General features: G+C 36.7%; 1 pseudogene across 4 annotated transcripts in view; it reads right to left on the bottom strand.

Moving 5' to 3' along the window:
• The window catches only part of LOC137715176 (putative disease resistance RPP13-like protein 1 pseudogene), a 53,573-nt pseudogene that overhangs the window by 7,278 nt on the left and 33,177 nt on the right, over positions 1 to 13,118 (bottom strand). The gene's annotated exons all lie outside the window — the stretch shown is intronic.

Below are 13,118 nucleotides of genomic sequence, written 5' to 3'. Positions count from 1 at the left end.
CTCAATTTCATTAGTGTGGAAAAAAAAAATTGAAAAGTTTCTTACTTTTCCTTGCTTTGCCTATATTTTCAACATTTATGGGACCATTCGTGTTTAGGATTTGGTATGCCTATATATTCAAACATTCATGGGACCATTCTGCTTTGCCTATATTTTCTTGCGTTAACCAATTTTGAGTCAAGGTTAACATGTTTTTGCACAAAACTAACTAAGAACACACTCGAGCTGCATACTTACATTGTCAAATTATCGAATTTGATGCCGCATAATTATACAAAAGTATGCGTTTATCGCTCCTTAATTTAGATTAACAGTGCATTTCCTCTTTTACATTTAAATTTGAACCTCCATTCTTATCTCTATAATTTATATGAGTTTAATATAAATTATTTTATCTTTTGTTAAAAAACCCACTTCATAAATAAGTAGATGCGATATGTTTAAACGCAAATCTGTAACAAAAACAACGGAAAAGAACAAGTACAGATGTTTATGGAAGCAAAGGTCTCGAAAACATACGTACTCCACAAAATCTAGCACGAGAGTATTGAGCCTAGATAATACAACCTCCACCCCAATACTAATTTATAATTGATTTATTTTGTGGTTTAGCTAAAATCGCCAATTCTCATTATCATTGTACAAATAAATAAATAAATAAAGAGTAAATTTTAGTAATAGTACCTCAACTTTAATCAAATTGGTTAAAGTTGAGGGATTATTGCTCCAATTGGGTTAGAGTTGAGGGACCATTTCATCAATTGGATTAAAGGTAAGGGATCAATGGTAATGAATTTTTTGTTGAGAGACCATAGCTGCACGTTTTGATGGGTTGAGGGACCAATGGTAATGTATTTGTAGTTGAGGGACCATTGCTCCAATTGAGTTAAAGTTAAGGAATCATTGCTACAATTTACTCATTAATAAAACAAAGGCAAGAAGGGATTTGAAATATTACAGAAGAATTGTTATTAGCATTTTAAAAAAATTATTATACGCTCATATAACGAAGTTATCAAGAATGAATTGAGTGCACGATGACTTTATTTCGCTAATAACAAATTCGTAAAGTGGATCGCATTATTAATATTGCTTTTGGAAAGAATTTCTGTTGTCTGCATCTTCTACATATATAAAGTCAAAAGGAAAAACAAGTGAAACATTTAATATTTCAAAATTGCCCCTTTTATTACAGGTTATATAAAAGTGAAAAAAGTAGGGACATGAATTGATGGTAAAACCAGGCAAAGGAGAGAAAGTGGAGTTAAAAACTAGAACATGCTTAGAGAAAGAAACTGTATTTGAAGCATCCGTTTGGTTGCCCAGCCAACAAAAAAAAAAACAAAAAAAAACCACAATTAAATATGCAAACAACGGAAATTTGAAGCATGAAGTGTGAACCAATAGATGGAAATGTGACACTGATGTTAGCAAACTTTATGGTCTTCAATCTTGATAATTTATGCGCACATTAGAATCCATACTTCATATTTCACTTGCATTTGTTGATCTCTTGGCACATCTATACTAAATTGTTTGGTATTAGCCGTTTTGTTTGATTTATATTTCAATTTTGTAAGTAGCAAGAGTATCTTAGTAAATGAAAATATCAAAAATAAAATAAACATTTGTAAACAGGGCCAAGCGCATGTAATTATAAATTTGTAGGTCACACGTAGCACACCTGATTAAAGGCCTCTAATCCATGTACCATGGTTAGCACGCCTGATTAAATACCTCTAATCCATGCACCAATTGTTAACAATGATAAATAACTAACACAACACATTTTAGGGGCGGGTAACACCTATGATTGAAAAAATGTCTAATGCGCATGCAGAGATGCTAGTTTAAAGTAAATAAAGAAGATTGTACATACGCAAATATGGGATAAACTAGGGATGGATACGGGTCAAGTCAGACTCAAAATTGAAGCAGATGGACCGACCCCATTTGTAAATGAAATGTGGGGGGGGGCAGGGTGGGTCTTGTTAGCTGAGAAATGAAATCGAACTTAACTTGGCTCGTTTGAAACGAACCGATTCCTACAGGTCCACAGGTTTTTTTTTATATATATAAATTTTTTGTTAATAAACTATGATTGTTGTGCTTGAAGTAAAAGCTGGTGTGCTTGAACAAAATACCTGTTGTGCTACAAGTAAAAGCACAATAAATTAAAGTGGACTTTTCAATTTTCAAAATATAATTATCATTGCGTGGTGTTATTGGAACTCACAATCAAAATATAATTATCATTCATTTTTCTCTCTTCGTGGCCAAAGGACTAATTTTGATCAAGTATTTGAAGTTGGGAAACTGAAAATTGTTCTTGGCAAAGGCTGTTAAGATTACTTAATGACTGGGGAGACAACTTGATAATTTTTTGGTTAATAATGCAGCGGACCACACACGGCAAAATAAAGTAGTTCGCAGAGTTTGGAAAAACACAGCAAAAAGAAAGAAATTTTAACAAAAAATTTTCGATACTGTTTATTTTAACGAAAAATCATATTTTTACATTAAAATATTAATCTTGATACTATTTATTTTACCTTTTATTTTATCTTTTATCTTTAAAACTCAAAATTTTCATCATTTTTTCTTAAAAAGAATCACGCAATATTTTTAGATCTCATATCACAAGGCCCCCACCATCCTCTTGTCACATGGCATCGTCTTGTGAGATTACTTCACGACTGATGAGTGGTGAGACGACTTGATATTTTTCTTGGTCAACAATGCAGTGGACCACACACGGCAAACATAAAGTAGAAATTGGTGGAGGTTGGAAAAATAGTAGAAAAATCATGCAATATATTTGGATTTTTCCATATGATATTATCACATGGGCCCCACCATTCTCTTGTCACCACCCTCTTGGCTCGAATTGTCACCATCCTCCACCATCCTCTTATCATTATTCTACTCTAATTCCAAAACATCTACATGTAAAAATATATAAAAAGATCAATTGCCACACCACGATGAAACATTCAATATCTCAAAATTGCCCTTTTTATTACAGATTATAAAAAAAATAAAAAAGTAAGGACATGATGGTAAAACGCGACAAGGAGAGAAAGTGGAGGAAAGAAACTAGAACGTGCTTAAAGAAATAAAAGTATATTTGATGCAGTTGTCGTTGTAATATCGCATTCCAATATCACTTCTCCCTCACGCTCCAACTTCTCCCGTTCCCTGCTTTCCTCCAGTCTCTATATGGTCTTACTTTTCCATGCAAAAACGGAATCTTTACCTTCACCAAAATGGTCAATCTCAAGGTGCTGCAGAGAACGATCCCTTCATCAAAAATGTTCTGATTACAGCTGCCTACATCACCTTCTACGAACTCAACATTGAGAACAATCAATGGGTTCGTTTTCCAAATTATAACTTCCAGTTCTCCGTTTGGTTGCCCGTAAAAGAAAAAGAAAAAAAAAACCACAATTAAATCTACGAAAAAGGGAAATTTGAAATATGAAATGCGAACAAATAGGTGGAAATGTGACACTGATGTTGACAAACTTTATGGTCTTCAATCTTGATAATGCATACATTGGAATCCATACTTCATATTTCACTTGTATTAGTTGATCTCTTGGCACATCTATACTGAATTGTTTGGTATTAGCCGTTTTGTTTGATTCATATTTCAATTTTGTAAGTAGCAAGAGTATCTTAGTAAATGAAAATATCAAAAATAAAAGAAACATTTGTAAATAGTGCCAAGTGCATGTAATTATAAATTTGTAAATCACGCGTAGCACGCCTAATTAAAGGCCTCTAATCCATGTACCATTGTTTGCATGCTTGATTAAATGCCTCTAATCCATGTACCAATTGTTAACAATGATAAATAACTAACGCAACACATTTTAGGGGCGGGTAACGCCTGTGATTAAAAAAAATGCCTAACGCGCGTGCAGAGAAATTAGTTTAGAGTAAATAAAGAAGGCTGTACATATGCAAATGGGGGATAAACTAGGGGTGGATACGGGCCAAGCCAGACTCAAAATTGAAGTAGACGGACCGGACCCATTTATAAATGAAATGTGGCAGAGCAGGGCGGGTCTTGTTAGCGAGAAATGAAACCAGACTTAACCTAGCTCGTTTGAAATGAACTGATTCCTACAAGTCCACGGGTAATTTTTTTATATATATAATTTTTGTTAATAAACTATGACTGTTGTGCTTGAAGTAAAAGCTGGTGTGCTTGAACAAAATAGTTGTTGTGCAACAAGTAAAGCACAATAAATTATAGTGGAGTTATCCCGGCCTGGGCCCCTACCACATCCCGACCTTGACTTCACCGTAGCACAATATTGTCCGCTTTGGGCCCCCGGCACGCCCTCACGATTTTGTTTCTGGGAACTCACGCAAGAACTTCCCAGTGGGTCACCCATCCTGGGAATGCTCTCGCCCGAACTCGCTTAACTTCGAAGTTCCGATGGAATCCGAAGCTAGTGAATTCTCAAAAGACCTCGTGCTAGATAGAGATGAGAATATACATATAGGGCTTACATGATCCTCACCCCTGGATGATGTGGGATCTTACACAGCAAGTTACAAAATGATTATCCCTTAAACAAAATCATGGTGACTGAAATTGCCACAAACCAACTTGCAAATTTGAATTCTTCAAATCTAGAACACAATCTTAACTCCATGCAACCTCCCTAATAAAATTAAATCAATCACAAAACCCTAATAGCAATTGATTAACATGAGATTAATAAATTTCATCAAAAATCTAATAAGATAATACCTTTAAATTAACCACAAAAATAACAAAACCGCATCAAAATCCCAATTTTCAATCCCACTGTAGAGAGAAATCGAGTAGATCCCCAGATCCCCCAATAAATGAAACATGCAAATGAGAATTCAATAATTACAACTCAAATTAAAAGCTTCTGCTTTCATAGACATCTGAATTCTTGAAAATTTACCCATGTAGGCTGTAGCCCCAATTAGTCGAAATCAATCGAGCATGAGAGATTTTCCTTCATAGACATTTGTTTTACGAGACATCTACTTTCAAACGAGTATGAGAGACTCATGTAGAACAAGATATGGATTAATTTCAAAGACATGTCACATGGTAAACTATTAGAATTGGATATCTACTTTTCCCTACAATAATAATTGGGTGTTGTTATTGGAACTCACAATCAAAATATAATTATCATTCATTTTTCTCTCTTCGTGGCCAAAGGACTAATTTTGATCAAGTATTTGAAGTTGGGAAACTGAAAATTGTTCTTGGCAAAGGCTGTTGAGATTACTTCATGACTGGGGAGACGACTTGATGATTTTTTGGTCAATGATGCAGCGGACCACACATGGCAAAATGAAGTAGTTCGCAGAGTTTGGAAAAACACAATAAAAAGAAAGAAATTTTAACGAAAAGTTTCTAATACTATTTATTTTAACGAAAAATCATATTTTTACATTAAGATATTAATCTTGATAACATTCATTTTACGTTTTATTTTATCTTTATCTTTAAAACTTAAAATTTTTAAATAATTTTCATTAATTTTCTTTAAAAAGAACCACGCAATAATTTTGGATCTCGACATTTTTCCATATGATATGATCACAAGGCCCCCACCATCCTCTTGTCACATGGCATTGTCTTGTGAGATTACTTTGGTGAGTGGTGAGAGGACTTGATATTTTTCTTGGTCAACAATGCAGTGGACCACACACGGCAAACATAAAGTAGAAATTGGTGGAGGTTGGAAAAATATTTGGATTTCACCATTTTTTCCATATGATATTATCACATGGGCCCCACCATTCTCTTGTCACCACCCTCTTGGCATCGAATTGTCACCATCCTCCACCATCCTCTTATCGAATTGGCATCTAATTCCAAAACATCTACTTGTAAAAAAATATAAAAGGATCAATTGTCACACCACAATGAAACATTCAATATCTCAAAATTGCCCCTTTTAAAACAGGTTATAAAAAAATAAAAAAGTAAGGACATGATGGTAAAACGTGGCAAGCAGAGAAAGTGGAGGAAAGAAACTAGAACGTGCTTAAAGAAATAAAAGTGTATTTGAAACAGTTGTCATAGTAATATCTCAGTCCAATATCACTTCTCCCGTTCCCTGTTTTCCATACAAAAACGGAATCTTTACCTTCACCAAAATGGTCAATCTCAAGGTGCTGCAAAGTTACGATCTCTTCATAAAAAATGTTCTGATTACCGCCACCTACGTCACCTTCTACGAATTCAACATCGAGAACAATCAATGGGTTCGTTCCTTGAATTGTAACTTCCAATTCTCTGTTTGGTTGCCCAGGAAAAAACAAAAAAAACACCACAATTAAATTTACGAACAACGGAAATTTGAAATATGAAGTGCGAACCAATAGGTGGAAATGTGACACTAATGTTGGAAAACTTTATGGTCTTCAATCTTGATAATTTATGCACACATTGGAATCCATACTTCATATGTTCACTTATATTTGTTGATCTCTTGGCACATACTAAATTGTTTGGTATTAGTCATTTTGTTTGATTCATATTTCAATTTTGTAAGTAGCAAGAGTATCTTAGTAAATGAAAATATCAAAAACAAAATAAAAATTGTAAACAGTGCCCAAGCATGTCATTATAAATTTGTAAGTCACGCGTAGCACGTCTGATTAAAAGCCTTAATCCTACCAATTGTTAACAATGATAAACAAATAACGCACACATATTTTAGGTGCGCTTAGCGCCTATGATTTAAAAATATCTCTCGCATGAAGCGAACATACCGTATCGAAATCCATGCAACCTCCTAATAAAATTAAGAAAGCTTTAATGAAAAGGATTTGGACTAACCTATTATTTAACCAAAAAAGACTTCATATTTAATAACAAAGACACTAACTTATATTAGACTCTACAAACAGTAAAAGACATGGGCTGAAGTAAAAGCCCAAAATGCAATAATTTTTTTTTTCCAGCCATGCCCCTGACAGAAACTTCATTCTGTCAGCCCAATTCCGTTGGAAATAAATTTTCCTTTATTTACAAGTATGCCACTACCTCATTAAAGTCTAAATATCATATGAAAATAAAATTTTTAAAAGTTTCCATCGTATCAGGACGTCCCTGATTGTAGTATTATATGATTTGACTCTTAAATAAATACAAAAACATGCTATTATCATCAATGTTACTTATTATTCATGTTTTAAATAGGAATGCATCTAATAATCAAGCAACATGAATAAAATCAAATTAATCTTATAGTTCGACTACAAAACAAAAATAGCGCATGAAATTAAAATTACATAGAAGCAATATCCCATACAAGTCGTCTTGTTATTTTTTTATACAAATCAATTCGGAAATCTTATTATTTTCATTCTCATCCTGCAATGTTGCACGATGATTTGAACTGTTTATCTTTTAGGTCGTTATTTAAAAACCATCTCTACAAAAAGCTAAATGCATTCAAAAGTTTTTGCTCATGTAACGAGATTATTCAATAATTCTTTTGAATACTGAAATTATGACAATATTATTCTAAAATGGTTTGAGGATATCTTGTTTGGTTGTTTTGTTGCAAAGTTGCTCTTTAAAGAGTGGCCTAAATAACATACGGTTTTGATCATTGAGTGACATTGCTTGTTCATAAAAAAGAAATGAGAAAGTAGAAAGAAAAAAAATTTCACAATAGACTAACAAAATAATTGGATTCAAATTTGTCTTTAACGAGAATTGAACCTAAAATTTATCACGTGAAAGCAATAGTACTAAAATGTGAAGTTTTTTGGTAAAAGAAATAAAGGAAATAAAATAGTTGGTATGACATCATACTCACCAATCACGATGTATATGTTCCATACATGTGGGGTCTTGGCCTTCCATTTTTCCTTATCCGGTCAATTATTAAGCTAGGTTTGGTTCGGGCATTGTTAGCAAGTGGTACATTACATTTTCATGGAAGCATAATCACGACTCACGAAGAGGAAAAAGGAAATAAAAAGCTCCAATCATCCAATGGCGTATGAGTTATAGCACAATCAAGATTCATTTGTCGCTCTGTTGTAGCAAATCAATTCTTTATACAAGTCACCTTGTTATTCAATTTACGTTTTTAATCAAAACAGTCACTTTTATTATTTTTTTAAATTTACGACAAATTCATATGATTATTGAAAATTATTTTGTAAAGTACTACGGAGTTGTAATTATTTAAAATTTCATCTCATTTTATCAAATTCATCAAAGTATTAAAGATAAATAAATTTACTTACACCCGCCTAGGCTCCTGTTTTGGCTTTCCCTAGGCCCAGTTTGTTACCCGATAAGCGCCTAGCATCCTTTAGAACCATGAGAATTAGTGTGTGTTTTTATTCAGTTTCATAAATAGTATATAATTTTGCGATAGTTTCAGCAATAGTGTGCATTATTTTTGAACCAAATCCAGAATTAGTGTGAGTTATTTTGTATTAGTTCCAGAAATAGTGTTTATTTTGTTATTTTTCATAAATAGTGTGAGTTATTTTACTTTAAAAAATAATACGGGTCATTATGCTGTAGTTTCAAGAAATAGTGTATTTTAGTTCTGTGAACACGAAAGATTCCTTGAAACAAGAAACCAGAATAACGTGTACAAAATAATATTTTTGGTGTTTAATGATTTTTGGGGTTACGATCTCTCTTAAATTTGGTCCTCTGATTCTATCTCCGTAAGATCTAGATTTGTTGATCCGAGGGCCGTCGAGGCTTGATCTTGGATGAACAGTTGTAAGTTTCTTCAAGGGCCTTCGGGGCTTGATCTTGAATGTTGATGGATGAGCGGATCTTCAAGGGCTTTTGGGCTTGATCTTGAAGAACGGTTGGTTTTCTTCAAGGGCCGTCGAGGCTTGATCTTGAATGAACAGTTGGTTTTCTTCAAGGGCTTTTGGGCTTGATCTTGAAGAATAGATGTGTGGATTTGTTTGTTGATCCAAGGACCGTCGGGGCTTGATCTTGGATGAACAGTTGTTGAACGGATCTTCAAGGGGCGTTGGGCTTGATCTTGAAGAATGGGTGTATGGGTTTGTTGAGGTTGTTGATCCAAAGGGCCGTTGGGGCTTGATCTTAGGATGAACGGATGATGAATGATGAACACTTTCTTCAAGGGGCCGTCGGGGCTTGATCTTGAGTTGGTGGGAGTTCTTCAAGGGCCGTTGGGGCTTGATCTTGAAGGAGGATTTGACGAAGAACGAAGAATGCTTTCTTGATCCTTCGGAATTCTTGGGAATTTGGATGCTCGAGAGCTTTGGAGTTTCAAAGCTTCAAGGATTTGGGGAATTCTCTTCCAATTTGGGAGTAGAGAAATGTATTTGTGAATTCCTTGATGGAGAAGCCTATTTATAGGCTTTGAGAATGAATCACCACCACAAAATATTTTTTTCCTTTCCAAGCACCATTGCCTAATTTTCCCACTTAATGCAATATTGAAATTGAAGTGGTGTAACTTATGGCCTAATTTCCCACTTAATGCAATATTGAAATTGAAGTGGTGTAACTTATGGCCTAATTTCCCACTTAATACCATTTTAAACTTGAAATGTGTATGCTTTGTCATTGCCCAAATGAGAAAAACTTTCTTTGATCCGTAATGGATTGAAGTGTGCTTACCTTGTCATTGCCCAACATGAGAAGAAAAACTTGTTTTGATCCTCAATGGATTGAAATGTACTTGCCTTATCATTGCCCAAAATGAGAAGAAAAACTTGTTTAATCCTTCAAGGGTATTTCTTCCTATTTTGTTGAGTCACACGCCATGTGTACAATTTGTACAACACGTGGCGTATGCCATGTATGCCTTGACACGTCAAAACTTTAATGCATTGGTGAACATTTGTTTTACTGAAATTTCGATGTCTACAAATGCCCCCACTTCAAGGCGCGTCGTAGACATGTGCTTGTCACGTGTAGAAGATGCGTTTTGAAGTCCCTTAATGTAGATGTCAACCCAAGGGCCGTCGAGGCTTGATCTTGAATTAGGCTAGAAATTTCTTCAAGGGCCATTGAGGCTTGATCTTGAATTAGGCTAGAAATTTCTTCAAGGGCCATTGAGGCTTGATCTTGAGTTCGACTGGAAGATTTTCTGGTTTCCTCCAATCGTTGATTTTCCTTTGTGCTACTCTTGAACTGGGCAGCAGGAAATTTCTTCAAGGGCCATCGAGGCTTGATCTTGAGTTCGACTGGAAGATTTTCTGGTTTCCTCCAATCGTTGATTTTCCTTTGTGCTACTCTTGAACTGGGCAGCAGGAAATTTTGGTCTCCCCCGAAGGTCTGAGCTTTACTCTTTTTTTCTGTTTCTTTGTTCAATCTCTCCAATTCGTATTGAAGAGGGTTAGAGGATAGCTCAGCATATGCAGTTGTTGCTTGTCTCCACATGCTTTAATGTATCATTTTCACTTGCCTTACTTGCTCCCCTTTGCAGGAGTGGTCCCTTCTCTGGAAGTGTATCAACCGTTGAAGATGACTACTCGAGAGCAACGCTAGGTAAGCAACCAGGGAATAGATTCCAGGCAGTCGGTTCCAGATCGGAAGACTGACTCCAAGTGCCGGCTGATTGCTTCTTTCACTTTGCCATGCGAGTAAGAACAAGGACAAAGGAAAAGACAAGGAAAAAGCATGATATGAGATACCTTTGCTTTCGACCTTGATGATATGAGATACCTTTGCTTTTGAAGAAGCGGCGAATGGATCAGCACATGTATTTGTTGTGCTTGTCTCCACATACTTCAATCTACCGTTTCCTCCTGGGTCATCTGTACTCCAGGCATCTGGTATCTTCTTTGGGGAAGAAGAAAAAATTGAGTATTTCGAAAGGCTTTGCTAGGAGTGCGCCCTCAGAGGTGAGGAAGAGTTGGGCATTTTTTTTTTCAGGTCTGCCTTGCCATAAAAGATGAAGGTCGACATATATAGGGATTTCCCAATAGCAAGTGGTGGTTATGTTCTTTTACCCTTGTCGACAAACGTCTCTTCGATTTTTTAACAAGCGTCTCTTCGATTTCTGAGCGAGCGCCTCTTCGAAAAAGTAGTCACGGGTGCGGCTCTGTCACCACGCTTGTTGGCAAAGGCGCGTAGTTGGGATGATAACCTTCACGTGTTTTCAACTTTGTCAGAGATCTTTTGACAAAGTTGAACGCGTTATCTGAAAAGCCGCGAAAGCGTCGCCGAACTTCACGCAGGAAAATCCGATTTTTTGAATCGGTGGTCGTGTCGCCTTGGCTTTTTATAGAGGTATCGATTACCTCCAACATGCACACTTTGAAGATCGCCCGTTTGTGAAAATCGTCTTCGGCCCTTTCTGATTTTACTCCATCCACCTTTCTCTTTTAACCTTTTGACAATGGCTAACCCGTCTAACATTTGCTTAGATTTGAGTCTCAGCAGTGATCCGAGTGCGCCGCGTCAGGTAAATGTATGGTGCCCTTATTTCTTATCTTCTAATGGCCATTTGACAGGTGAAGATTCTGTGATGAAGGACGCAACAACAGCTACGATAGTAGCTAGGAACTTCCTCACTCCAAAAGATAGTAGGCTGCTTTCAGAACGGTCCGATGAGTTGGCCGTTCAAGAGTCCCTAACTCTCAGTGTTCAGTGCGCAGGCTCTGTGTCCAACATGGGCCAACGCCTACTTGCTCGATCCCGCCAAGTGGAATCATTGATGGCGGAGGTGGAAACTCTTAAGCAAGAGATCAAACAGCTTAAGCACGAGAATAGAAGTTTGCATGTGCTTGCAAATAACTATTCGACGGGCATGAAGAGGAAGCTTGATGAGCTGCAAGAATCCAGTGGTCGAATTCAAAGTGACCGTCAAAGGCTTGCTGCTTTCTTCCAGAGGCACCTTTTTCCTGGCTCATCTAGCGTTCCACCAAGTATTGAGGCCTCTTATTTGATGCCTCCCGCTTCTGTAGTTTTCCCAAGTAGTGGGGCTTCACGTGAACAACCTTTATGAAAGCTCCATCTCTTTTTTTTTTTTTTTTTTTTTGTACGCACTTGTAATTTCTCGGAGATCAATGAACATGCTTTACTTATTTAGTGTATTGTGCTAAATACAGATAAAACATATACATCACCAAGATGTGTTATTTCCTCTTTTTTTTTTTTTTTTTTTTTTTTTTTTTTGATGATGTGACTATACTTGAAGTTTTGAAGTTTCAAGTTGCCTACGTACCCTTGGTTGAGGAGGGATCAAGTCATGACGTAGTTCAAATGAGTGATGATTTTTTTTTGTTTTTTTGTTTTTTTTTTTTTTTTAATGATTTTGCCGTACACAGTTTATGCTCTTGCGGGCCAGGAGCGTTTTGGTGCCGTTTGCAGTTTCAGCTCGTGCAGGCAAGGAGCGTTTGGTGCCGTTTGCAGTTTCAGCTCGTGCAGGCAATGAGCGTTTTGGTGCCGTTTGCAGTTTCAGCTCGTGCAGGCAAGGAGCAATTGATGTCGCCTTTTATGCTCGTGCAAACCAGGAGCGTTAGTTGTCGCCTTTTATGCTCATGCGGACCAGGAGCGTTTGGTGCCGTTTGCAGTTTCAGCTCGTGCAGGCAATGAGCGTTTTGGTGCCGTTTGCAGTTTCAGCTCGTGCATGCAAGGAGCGTTTTGGTGCCGTTTGCAGTTTCAGCTCGTGCAGGCAAGGAGCGTTTGGTGCCGTTTGCAGTTTCCGCTCGTGCAGGCAATGAGCGTTTGGTGTCACCTTTTAGGCTCGTGCGAACGAGGAGCTTGTGGTGTCGTTTGCAGTTTCAACTCGTGCAGACAAGGAGCTTGTGGACAAGATGGTTGTTGCTTGTCCAATTTCTTCGAAGCGATCTTCGAAAGGCATTCTTCACAATCTTCATAGCAAGGAGCCTTGATCGAGAAATTGAATAAGTCTTCGATGAAGAAGAGATCGCGCATGAACGATCTTTGTGTTGAAATTTTCTTATCTTCAACATTTTCACATTGCTTTGGAGGTTGGCGAAAGCTGCTTTCCCTCCTTTCTGATTGGTGCACTTGTGGAGAAGACATATGTTTCTCGTGCAGTTTCTTCGGAGTGACATGAGTCCATCCTTCAATTTCACTTGACTTGGAGCATGCCCCCAACAGTCGAGGTGAAGACTTTGAG

Source organism: Pyrus communis, chromosome 3 (genome assembly GCF_041283825.1).
Source record: "Pyrus communis isolate YQ-2024b chromosome 3, ASM4128382v1, whole genome shotgun sequence".
NCBI classification, from domain to species: Eukaryota; Viridiplantae; Streptophyta; class Magnoliopsida; order Rosales; family Rosaceae; genus Pyrus; species Pyrus communis.
The sequence above is the reverse complement of the archived record's forward strand: the minus strand, read 5'-3'. Positions and strand labels throughout refer to the sequence as shown.